The sequence below is a fragment of the Macaca thibetana genome, chromosome 5 (assembly GCF_024542745.1).
Source record: "Macaca thibetana thibetana isolate TM-01 chromosome 5, ASM2454274v1, whole genome shotgun sequence".
NCBI lineage: Eukaryota > Metazoa > Chordata > Mammalia > Primates > Cercopithecidae > Macaca > Macaca thibetana.
In genome coordinates, this window is record NC_065582.1 from 144,958,901 (window position 1) to 144,972,202 (window position 13,302).

A 13,302-nucleotide genomic window follows, 5' to 3' on the forward strand; every position below is an offset into this window, starting at 1 on the left:
ACTCTCTTTAAGTGAAGAAGCCCTACATAATCTGAATATGGTTGCAGGTATTCTCTGCTCTCTTCTTGTCCCTGATGGGTTCAGTCTTGAGGCTACAGCCTTTCTCCAGCCAGGGCCAGACTTCAGTGGAGGCTGAGAGGGCAGTGGAGCTACCCATCCATGCAGTGGACCACAACAGGGGACCCTCAGCCAGACAAAAGACCTTCTGTGTTATTGAAATGCTACCATTAGAGACTGATTCTTTGGAGGAAGATTTAAGCCTTGTTAAAATGTAAATTACTCAAAAACTTTGAACCTGTTAATTGTTATCTGCTACAAATGAATGAATATAGATTAATTTCCCACATCATTTCTTTAGGGCAGTCATTCTGAACGTATGGTCTGGGGACTCCTGGAAGTCCCCAACATTCATCTGGGGGTCTGTGAGGTTAAAACTATTCTCACAATAATACTAATACATTTCTTACCTTGTTCATGCTCATTCTTTTGAGGGTACAGTGAAATTTTCTAAAGGTTACATGATGTGATATGGTAGCAATTTGAATGCAGAAGCAGATATGAGAATCCAGCTGTCTTCTATGCAGCCAGATATTTTAAAAATTTGCAAAAGTGTAAAACAGTGCTAGTCTTTTAACAACTTTTTGTTTTGGAAAATACTATTTTCATCAAAAGCATATTATTTGTGTTAATGTTTAATTTACTTTTGTTATTTTTAAAGTCCTAAGTAAGTATTTTAAACTTTTTTCTCAGATTTAATTTCTAATATGGCAAATATTAATGGATATAACGCACATAAGCAAAAACTCTTAGGGGTCCTCAATAACTTTTAAAAGGAATCTTGGGACAACCAATGTCTGTTGTATAGAATGTCAGAGTGGGTGGGACTTAGAAAGTGTTAGGTCCTTTTCCCTCATTTATAGGTTGAAAATTGATCCCCAAAGAGAGAGGGTGACTTACCTGATATGCTGGTTACCTACTTCTGTGCTATAAACCATCCCAAAACTTAGTGGCTGAAAATACGACAATTTATTTTGCCCTCGAAACTGAAATTCGGACTGAGCTTGAAGGGGGCAACAGCTCTGCTTCACATTATATCTGTAGCTTCAGTGGGATGGCTCAAACATCTGACAGCTGGAACAACTGGGACTTGCCAGGCATCTCTCTCTCTCTCTCTCTCTCTCTCTCTCTCTGCCCTAGTGGATACCAGGGCTTCCTCAAACAGTGAACATTCCAAAACACTGGAGTGAAAACAGCAAGGCTTCCTGTGATCTAGCTTTGGAAGCCACATGCTTTCCACCACATTCTATTGGTCAAGCAAGTCACTGAGACCAAGCCAAATTCAAGGGAAGAGAAGTTAGACTTCATCTCTCAGTGGGAGCAACATCAAAAAATTTGGGGCCATCTTAAATCTACCACACCTGAGGTGCTAGAATTAGCATCAGAAGAACTGAAATTAGAATCCAGCTCTCCTGATTCTTAGTGGATGTGACAACTTCGACAGTGGTGCATAAGAGGAGGATGAAAACCAAGAACCAAAGCATGGGGCTCTGTATGAATGAGGAGCTTTTCAGGGTGGGCCCTAAGACCCAAGTGAGTAGCATGAGCATTTGCAAGCCTGAAAAAGAGGCTGCTAAGAGGAAGACAGGAGTCATGAACTCTCTGATACAGAAGATAACTTAATTCTTGCTTAATGTGCTTGGCTCTTTTCCTCAACCTCCCCACTAGTCGTCTCTGTCTTGATGATGGCAAGTTTGATCTGTGGAGCGGCCTGCTCCACCTCCAGGAGGCTCTGACTATTAGAAAGTTCTATAGAGCAGAAATCTGTTTCCTGCTGGCTTCTACCCAATGATTTCCTAGTCGTACCTTTATATTGCCTTAGGGTAATATTGCAAAAGACTTTGACTTCCTTTTTACATGGCAGCTCCATAGCTATTGCAGCTTTATAGTCCCTGTTTGACTCCTTAATGTCGCTTTTAAAATTCCCCTACCTATCAGACCACTCTCCTCTAAACTACTCGAGTTTGTCAATTGCGGTTTCTAAGTATTCTTCAAGAGAGATCAGAGCAGTCCACTGTTGATCAACATCCCCATCATGTTGTATGCACTTCTTTTACTTTAACTTTTATTTTAAGTTCAGGGGTATATGTGCAGGTTTGTTACATAGGTAACTCATGTCATGAGGGTTTGCTGTATAGATCATTTTGTTACCCAGGTATTAAACATAATACTCAGTAGTTATTTTTCCTGATTCTCTCCCTCTTCTCACTCTTCACCCTCCAGTAGGTCGCAGTGTCTGTTGTTCCCCTTTATGTGTCCATAAGTTCTCATTATTTAGCTCTCACTTGTAAGTGAGAACATGCAGTATTTGATTTTCTATTCCTGAGTTATTTTAGCAAGAGTAATGGCTTTGAGCTCCATCTATGTTCCTGCAAAGGCATGATCTCATCCTTTTGTATAGCTGAATAGTATTCCATGGTGTATATGTACCACGTTTTCTTTATCCAGTCTACCATCGATGGGCATTTAGGTTGATTCCATGTCTTCGCTATTGTGAAAGGTGCTGCAATGAACATACATGTGCATGTGTCTTTGTGACAGAATAATTTATATTCTTTTGGGTATATGCCATGTAATGGGATTGCTGGGTTGAATTGTAGTTCTGATTCCAGGTCTTTGAGGAATCATCACACTGCTTTCCACAATGCTTGAACTAATTTACACTCCCACCAACAGCGTAAAAGTGTTCATGGTTCTAATGTGCATAGAGAATTATACAGATTGAAACTCCTTTTCATGTATGCTTTACCACTATGCTTCTATTGTTTTTGTGTGTGTCTGTGTGTGCTTGTTTGTTTGCTTAGTTTTTTACTCAGCTATGGAAATTTATATTCATCCCTAGAAATGTTCTCAAGAGGTCCAACTTGCCAATATCTTTTTGAATCCAGACTTTGTCACTAAAACTATTCATTGCCCCACTTAGTTTCATATAATCTGCAGATTTGTTAAGTATTCGTTCTATACTTTAATCTAAATCATTGATTAAGATGTTGTACTAGACAGAACCCTGTGCCACTCCACTAGAGACCATCTTCTATGCTAACATCAATTTACTAATCAGCATCCTTTGGGTTCATTTATTCACCTAACTGTTGTTAATTCATCTAATGGTACTATTGTTTAGTCCATATTTCTCCATCTTGTCCACAATGATATCATGATAGGCCTGGACAAATGCTCTGCTAAAGTCCAAATACATTATGTCTCCTGCATTCGGCTGCTCTCGAAATTCACTAACCCTGTCAAAGGAAATGAAGCAAATCTGACTCTTCCTCAAACACACCATGCACTTTGATGATTCTGAGACTGCGCTCATGTTCTTTTCTCTGCCCAGAATCTTCTTCCATTTCACCTGTCCACTCGACTATTTACATTGCTCAGATGCCACCTCTTCATGAAGCTTTAGTCCTTGAATCCAGACATAATTATTTCATGCCTGGTTTATTTCCCCAAAGCTCTTTATACATAGCATCATGTCCCAGCTGTTTGTTTATGCTTATTCTCCTCTCCCTCACTTAGAACGAGCCATGTATTATTTAATAGATGTTTGATGACTTTAATTCAACTATATCCTGGTGCCTACTAACAATCGCTTCCTTTCCAAAATACTCATAAATCACTCATTCCAAAATCCAATCTAGCAAGCACAATGTGCTCCCTAAGTACCAGTTCCCAAGAAAAGGAACCAGGGCTTCTTGGCAAAATGGCTGATGCCAGGTCTAGGCAAAACGTGTAAAAGATGAGCCTAGAACATCTCGGAGTGCCAGTCAGTGAGGAAGCTATCAAAGGCAAGGAAGCTATCCAAGATAAAGAAGCTATCGAACATGATTAGGGGTTGTCAAAAACTGAGAAGTCAAACTGAAGAGGTTTCCAATGGCCAAAGCTTGGGTAATTTGATTAATAATTATAATAATTACTGCAATGAAAGAAAATACATAAAATATGTCTAAACGCAGGAGTTCATAATAATGGTAAATAAAAGGTAAGAATTCAGCATTTATCCTGCCTTTTCATATCTTACCATACTAACCATAGCTTAGGGACACAATAATATTTTCTTTATAGAAGCATTCTAACTAATACATTAACAAGGAGTGATATACTTAGAATATCACCATTGTACACCTACTAAATGAATGAAGTAATGTAGTCTAAGCCATGATAATCCACGGCTCCTAAAATCCTTAGTAAAAAGCTGATGAGAAGCTTTATAATGGATGGTTCCAGCAGACAACCCCTAAACCCCACAGATCAGACCTTACATGCTAAAAGGAGAGCTAACCAGCCTCCTGGTATGGTGCAGGAGGAAGTACACAGCACCACCTACATGGTATCCTTGCTAAAAACTTGCACATGATGCTATCAAGACTCTAGATTCAACTAGTAGTTTACATGAAATAATAGGATTTAGAGTGAAACAAGTCCATGGGTAGGTGACTGTGGGAAATCCTATAGTACATATGACCTGTTTCCTTTTCTTTTTTTCTTTCTTTCTTTTTTTTTTTTGAAACAGAGTCTTGCTCTGTCGCCAGGCTGGAGTGCAGTGGTGCAATCTTGGCTGACTCACTGCAAACTCCGACTCCTGGGTTCAAGCGATTCTCCTGCCTCAGTCTCCCAAGTAGCTGGGATTACAGGCATGTGCCACTATGCCCAGTTAATTTTTGTATTTTTACTAGAGATGGGGGTTTCTCCCTGTTGGCCAGGCTGGTCTCAAACTCCTGACCTCAGATGATCCACCCACCTCGGCCTCCCAAAGTACTGGGATTACAGGCATGAACCACCACGCCTGGTCTGACCTGCTTTCTTCTCAAATAAATTACAAGGAGGGAAAAAAAGCAGGGGCGGGAGAGGAATCTACAGATCAAAAAAGACTTAAGAGCCACAAAAATCAAATACAATGCATGGACCAGGCTTGGATTCTGATTCAAGTAAACCAACTACAACAAATGTTTGTGAGATTATCAGGGGAATCTGAACATCAGATATTTGAGGATACTAAGAAATTATTATTAATATTGTTGGTATCATAATTGTACTTGGATTGTGTATTTTAAGAAAAGAGTCCTTATCTTTTAGAGATAATACTGAAATATTTCAGGAGAAAATGATATGATATATTAAATTTGCCTCAAAACTACCTAGTAGGGAGGCAGTGGGGATTGGCATGAGGGGTGGAACAAGAACGGTTATGAATCAATCATTGTTGTATCTGAGTAAGAGGTTCATGCTTCCTTATATTTTCTCTCTTCTTTGAACATGTAAAATTTCCCACAATTATCTTTTAATCCAATCTAAAATTTTACCCAAAACTGTTATTGAGCTTACAGACCTGTTTCAGAACACACGTTCCCTTTCTGAAAATTCAAGCATTTGCCAGAAGAGCAGTTTTTTCATTCCTGCCTGATTCTCCATAATTCCACACAAATCACAGTCATGTGGCCATCATAATGACCAGTTCTCTTGGTTCTCCAGGACAGTGTTCTTGCAGAACTCATTAGAGTAGTTGGACCCTTCCCAATCACTCTGTGCACATAGGGCTCTGGTCTCTGTCACCAGTGTTCACACTAGTCCTTTTCATACTGAAGCCCATTCTCTTTGACAGAAAAGACAAGATTAAAATAAGAGTTCTGGGCCGGGCATAGTGGCTCACTCTACCTGTAATCCCAACAGTTTGGGAGGCTGAGGTAGGAGGATCCCTTGAGGCCAGGAGTTCGAGACCAGCCTGGGCATCATAGTGAGACTTTGCCTCTAAAAAAAAATTATAAAAATAGCCAGGCATGGTGGCATGCACCTGTAGTCTCAGTTACTTGGGAGGCTGAGGAGGGAAAATCGCTTGAGCCCAGAAGATGAAGACTGCAGTGAGCTGTAATTATGCCACTGACAAAAATAAAATAAAATAAAATAATAAAAAAACTAAATAAGAGTTTTATTCAATTTTCTTTGTCATTTATCAACATTGAAAAAATACAATTCCTTTTATCATCTGGATCTAAACATACACAAAAGGATCCTTTGTCATCATTAGATTTTTATTTTTTAAATAAAGCTGACTGGGCTGGGCGTAGTGGCTCACACCTGTAATCCCAGCACTTCGGGAGGCCGAGGTGGGTAGATCATCTGAGGTCAGGAGTTCAAGATGAGCCTGACCAACATGGTGAAACCCTCTCTCTACCAAAAATACAAAAATTAGCTGGGTGAAGTGTGCATGCCTGTAACGTCAGCTGCTCAGGAAGCTGAGGCAGAAGAATCGCTTGAACCCGGGAGCAGAAGTTACAGTGAGCCAAGATTGCGCCATTGCACTCCAGCCTGGGTGACAAGAGGGAAACTCCATCTCAAATAAATAAATAAATAAGTAAATAAATAAAGCTGGGCTGGACATTTTTCCTCTATTTTTCTAGATCTCTGTTATTCTTAAAAATTACCTGTTCCTGCTTTCCCTCTTTTTCATAGCATCACTAGTTTCTTTTGGCACCGTCTCCCCTTTCTTCAGAATTCTCACTCATTTACAATAGCACAGTAAAAAGAGAATGGGCTAAACTTTTTTGATGGAACTATGCAATGTTGGTGAGTATTGGAATGCGGACAGTGTCATATTCTGCTCTACAAGTATAAACTTGTATCACTTTCCTGGAAGGCAATTTTACAACTCCAAAGCCTTTTTAAACGTGTGTACTTTGTGACCAAGGAATTCCATTTTTAGGAATTAATCTTTGAGCTTCAAATCACTAACAAGTAAAAAAAAGAAAGAAAGAAAGAAATTGATCCTAAGCATATGGATGTGCACAGATATTTAGCTAAAAGAATGTCCAAGGCAGCATTTTAAATATATTTTAAAAATTAGAAACAACTTAAATATATATTTAAAACACCAGGGTTGCCTAAATAAACTATGGTTTATCTTGCAGTGGAATATCATGTAGCCAAAAAAGATGACAGGTCAGGATATTTTATGACATGGGGAGATGTTTATAATATATAATTTAAGGGAGACCACTTGATTTTTTTAAATTTAAAAAAATTAAAATTTTTCTAAAAGTGAGAAACATGAACAAAACAGTTCATAGAGAATGTTTCTCATTTTAAAAAAATGTATGCATGGAAAAAAAGACTGAAAAATTATATGAGAAAGTTAAATTAATTCCTTTTATTCTCCTTTCCTCACACATGCTGTAACAATTTCCATAATGGATATTTATTATTTTGAAATTTAAAAAAGGAGGTAATCAATGAAATAGGAAGAGGGTACACAAGGCCAGCTTGGGCCACATCACAGTTTTCTCCCTTTGTTGGGTGCAGCCTGTTCTGGCCTGACCACCTCTCAACAGCAACCACTCACCTCCCCTGGGAGGGGCTTTGCTGCCCCGTCTCCATATGCAGAGACCAGGGGCAGCAGCAGTGACTCTTAGAGGGTTTTCAGCAGATAGGAGGAAGATCGCTGCCCAATAGCTGCTGAAAAAGGAATTTGCCCCAAGAATGTGAGCCTGGACAAGGCAAGGCCAAGAAGTCCAATCTGTCCTCAGCTCTGTCTCTGCAAGGGCACAATTTGGCCCCACCCTGGGGTTGTTTTAGAGCTTGGTGGCTCACCTCTCAGCAGTTAACACTGTTCATTCAAGAGGTTTCCCTGGGGTTTGGGTTAAAGCCATTGGCCTCTGCTCTGCAGTCTCTTGTGTGACTCACTGTTCTGTTTTGTTCATTATTATGTTCTACTTCCTTCCTAGCAGCCTCCCTGGCTCTTCTTGGAAATCCCTTTTCCTCCTTCTCTTCCTCAAGCCCAATTGCAATGATAAAGATTTATGAATATGCAAGGGAGTTGGCAGTGTTTGTGATTAGAATCCTTAGCCTTAGAGTTCTCTAGGCTGTGGTTTAACTTACTAGAGTAAACAAATCAGAGAGAGAGACAGAGTGGGGAGAGAGAGGGAGAGGGAGACAGAGACAGAGAGGGAGAGGGAGACGGAGAGGGAGAGGGAGAGAGAGAGGGTGAGAGAAAGAGATAGAGGGAGAGAGAAAAAGAGAGAGAGAGAAGAAAAGAAGTGTGTGTTTTAAAAGAAAAGAAGTATTATCCATTATATCTAACAGGGGAAATACTACAAACATGCATCACTGTGAGCATTTTATTGTCTTCTGGCTCCTAAGGTCTAGGACATGTGGTGCCTGTCCCTGAGTACTGGATTGCATTTGTTCTCAATTCTGAATCAGCTGAAATACACATTAAAATGCGTGATGCTGCAGCACCTTACTGGCAAACCCCACAAACCTCCTAAAGAAAACAAAATGAGACAAACAAACAGCAGCACCAGCACAGTCTTTTGGAAGCCCCGAAAAAGAAATATTTTTAAAGTTGTTGAATTCTAACTCATTTTTATATGTATTTCAAGGCTGAGTCCTTTAAGACAGTGAATGATTCCAGTGTTCCCGACATGCCTTTCGGTTACCTCTCTGACTGTGCTGATGAAGAATGCAAGAACGTGTTATTGGAATTAATTCTGGATATGATGGAGGCAACATAGAACCCTTGAGTACCAGGACAAAGGCAGCTTTCTTGTGGGTGGACAAAACGGGCATCTTCGTGGTGTGACAGGAACAACATAGAAAGTGCCATCTAAAATAGCTGCCCCCACTTCTAAAATACCTGCTGTGTCACCATCAGTACTTTCTTCCTCTGTGATACTGGGATCTCGGTATCTTCACTTGAAAATATACCTGGCGGGGATAACACACAAAATCCTAAGACCCTCATGCAAAGGATGGAGGAACAGAAGAGAATCAGTCTCCTCTCTCCTGTTCTTCATGGAGCCCTCTTTATGAATCTCAAAATACTGCTTTGATTTCCCAGTATACACACTATCCCTTATGTCCTTTCTTTCACGTAAGAATATATGTAAAGAAGGTTCCCAGACAACCCCCTCTCCACCAAATCAATGAACAGAATGTTAGGATTGAAAATAATTTCACAAAATCGTTATTATGATCCCTGAAGCAATTAAGGTCTTTCCCCAGCTTGAGCAGTGACAGGTGCAATGGCCAGGCCATCCAGTGTGAGTTTTAGACCCTGCAAGGTCAGCATCCAGACTTTCTTGTGGGTGTCCCCACTTTCAGGTCCAGCGGCTCCCCTTCCTCTCGGATGCCTGTGGTTCTTGGGTTTGCTTCATCTCAAAAATTAGCTTTCAAGACAATATCTGAACCCCTTCTAGTCTAAGGTGCAGATTTCCAGCACATAGTAGGTAATTAATAAATACAGGTTGAATGAGTGAATGAATGAATGGATTAAGCACCATTAAGCGCTGCCAAACCCAGGGAAGTATGTTAATGAGGATCACTAGACCCAAGTTACTGAAGTGAAGGTCTTGCCAGAAAATGTGAGAGAGGGTTTTTGCTTTGAAGTATCTTCCTGGGTCCCCTGAAATCTCAGCACTGTGCAGGACTGTGGGTTCTGCCTGTGCTAACACTCTACTTCTCTAACATCTCTTGCATCCCTTTAGTTCTCTTTATCCTACACTGCTATTCTCTGGCTGAAAAATCCATTATTCCTTGACTAGCATTGTGCTACAGCCTTCTAATTTATCTCTTGGCTTCTCTTTTCCATCATCCCCTCCTCCCCAAATCACATGACCTTGCATCCATAATCCTGTAGGGTCTGATTCCAGATCTATTGCTCTTATCTTGTATTTCATCACACACCTCTCGGTGTGTCCCAGCCCCCATCAATTCTGCCCTAACCAAAAGCTAAATTGAACCACTTAGAAATTCACAAACACTCTATGTTCTGTCTGGTTTTGGAGCCTTTGATTGTTGCTGACATACTGGGAAACTTCTTTTCCTCTTCATCACCATTTGCTCACTCTCACTCACTGCTTAGTACCCAGTATAGATGTCACCTCTTCCAGAAGCCTTCCCTGAGACTCTAAGGAAATATATGTCCATTGTGGGTCTGCTGGGTTCTTTACTTCATGGTGTCTTCACTCTGAAACTCAGACTAACAAAGCAGTCACCATCTGGAGCATAGAAGAGGGCAAAAAAGGGAGGGTTGAGACTTGGATGCTAGCTCTCAAAGCTTCCACCTGGAAGTCACACTTTAACACTTCCATTCAATTGTCATTGGTCAAAGTAAGTCACACAGCCATATCTAACTTCTAGGGGGCAGGGAAGTGAAATCACATTATATGCCTAGAAGTGAAGAGAAAGAGAACCATTTGTAAAACAACCGTAGTGATTTACATATTCAAGTAAGTGGAGGCCTGGAAAACCCCCAGTGGATCTGATAACCTTATCGAGAAATATTTAATTTGCATGAGGGTAGTGGAAGCCATATTACAGGACGCTATGGAGTGATCGAAAAGTAAAGAAATAATGACAGTGAGAAGAGATAGTTCCTTCAAGATGTTTGACTGTAAAGGGCAGACGAGAGGTAAGTGGTGGTGGGTTGTGGCCAAGGAAGGATAAAGAGTTGGTTGGTAATTTGTATGAGCATGGCTTGAGCATGTTTAGAGAACAACAGGATATGTCCAGACAAGCAGATGAGAGTTTGAAGATCCATGAGAGAGGAAGAATTGGGTAGGGTCCTTGAGCTAGCAGAAGAGATCAAACTCCAAAGTATGATAGAGGGATTGGCCTTAGATAAGACTAGGCTTCCCTCCTCCAAGTAGCAGGAGCAATGGAGAATGAGTGGGTGCAGAAGTTGATCGATTTAGAGATTGAAACGTAGGAGGTTGAGGGAATTCTTGTCCAGTGGCGTCTGTTATCATTGTGAAATCAAGTTATATAAAGCTGTCATAATGTGTTCCACTTAGAGAAATTTAGGAAATCATTATAAGAAAAAGGGAGAGAGATTCTCCTTTGTAACACTTGTGATTTCCTAGAACAATGGTTAGGAGGATGCTAAGCATATCTCACCCCCACCCCCACTCCCACCCCTGTGCCACAGTTGAGCCCTATTTTAGGCACCATGGCAGCTTTGATTGCCAAATGCAATCTCCTAAGCACATGTATGTGCCTGGTAAAAAATGGTTCATCTATAGTAGTTGGAAGTAGGAGTTTGAATATAGCTGTTAAATGAAAATCTGTTTCTGCCCAAACTTACCCAAAAATATACTGAGATATTATTAACGCTGAAGGTTTTGCCCTTATTTCCTTCCTGTCTTCAACCTGAAAATGATTTCTCAGCCCATACTATACTCACACAGCTCAGGTCATTGCTTGGCTAAGAAAGATAATCTTGTCTGACCATTTTCTTTGGAGCGTAATAAGTTGCCTTCAAGGTCTTAGGACATTGCTACCTTAGGATGCTGCTCTTCCAGTTATTTTGGGAGCTGCTGGCTCAAAAAAAATCATAATCCCATCTACAAGTTCTCTTCTGCACCCTGCAAGCTTGGTCAGGGCTCATGATTACTTTTTTCCCTCCTTCTTCAAATAGGGCTTTTTTTTTTTTTTTTTCTTTCTGGGTTTAGACAGAGAGGGCTTCCTAGCTAATTTAATTTTGGTTCTCCTTTGTTACAAGCAGATGTCACTTTTACATCTGTGTCACTTTTACATTAAATACCCCATGTCTCCCCACCGACCAGCCCAGCAGATGTTACTACTATTAGCCAAACTCCAGCAAAAAGGTAACAGGCAGCCCCTTCTGCTAATTATAGCATTGTGGGAGTGAAGAGAAGAGGAGGGGAGGAGTGGAGTGGGGCTTTTAAATGTCCTGAAAAGTTCTTAAAATAATGCATTTTGGAGATCTGTACACCATCACCTATATAACACATACACATGGGGTACCTTCAAAGTTAATCCAGATACAGAAACATCATCTATGAGTTAGCCATAAAAGTTCAACCCAAACCCACACAGCTAACCCAGGGCAAATGCCTTTCAAAGTGAGATCACCCTGAACATACTAACGTTTACATACAACATAAATCACCATATTAATTATGCATAAATACTGTATATAATATTATAAGACAAAACATAATTAACCTATCTAATACAAATATACCTTCCAGTAAATTCCAAAAAAAAAAAAAATTATCTGCCTGGTTGCTTTCTTTTCTCCCATTTGATATCCTAGAGCCTGCTTTTTGATTTAGCCTACCCTCTTCCACATGCATTATAAACGTGCAATAGGAAAAATGCTGTGTCTATGCACCATCTAAATCTCAAAGTCAAGTGTTTAATATACAATTCTAGGAGACTGTACCAACATCATCATCACTGCCATCATCATAATACTGGTGACTAACAGTCACTGGATTCTTTCCATGTGCCAAGCACTGTGTTAATTGCTTTGTATACGCTATTGTCAATCAGTTAATAATTGTTAGTCTCACAGTGCCAGGAGGTTAGTTACCAGAACCTCAAAGAGTTTCTATTATGAAACGTGTATCATGGTTGCTAGGCAAATGGAAAATGTGGTGGAAATTCTAAAATGCTATGAGAATGTACTGGGTCATCAGATGTGGGGCTACTGTGACTGGTATGCTTTCTGTTCCACGGAAATAGTGTCCCAGTAAATTCTGTCTAGGTTATTTTCTTAGTGCAGGTGAGTGGGAAAGACTGCTGTCTGCTGAAGTCTTTTTGGAGAAACCCAAGGACAAATCTTGTCTATTCATTCTCGGTTGAAGGAATGTTGGTTCTGTATTGAGTATGCCAGACAGTGGGCTAGCTGTGCTGGGATAATTTGGATGCAGCATCAAATAAAGCAATCAAAAAGAGAATTCCTCTGAAACTCTCACTGGTATTTAATATTTTATTCATTCCCATGTTATTGTGCTTCGCCTGCGGTAAAACAGCCTCGAAACAGCCTCCTAGGAGTGAGGCATTAGGAGGCTGACAAGCGTTTTCCCATGAATCGCTACTACAATACAATGGCATTTTGTTTGCTGTTTTGTTTCCTTGTCTTCTAACATTCTTTCTGACTTTCAAGGAAAAAAAAGAAGAAAAAGAAACCCTTCTATGAATGGTGAAGAAAAGGAAAGAAAAGTTTCTTTTAAACTTTCAACCTTTTTCAGTTGGTATTGAGTAGCATGTAAACATTTTTTTTTTTTTTTTCTGATAGTATATATGCTGGTAATCTCTTCCTTTTCGGTGTTTTAAATGGCCTTTTCCCCTCCTTTTATCACATAGCATTGCCTTTCCATTATTGATTCAGAAAATCGGCAGGGGGAAAAAGTCAACCGTGTACGCATACTAAGAAAGGGAAGGCAGAGGCAGATGGATCAAACTCATCCATCTATCCATGTAGTCATTTATCTATCAATCCGT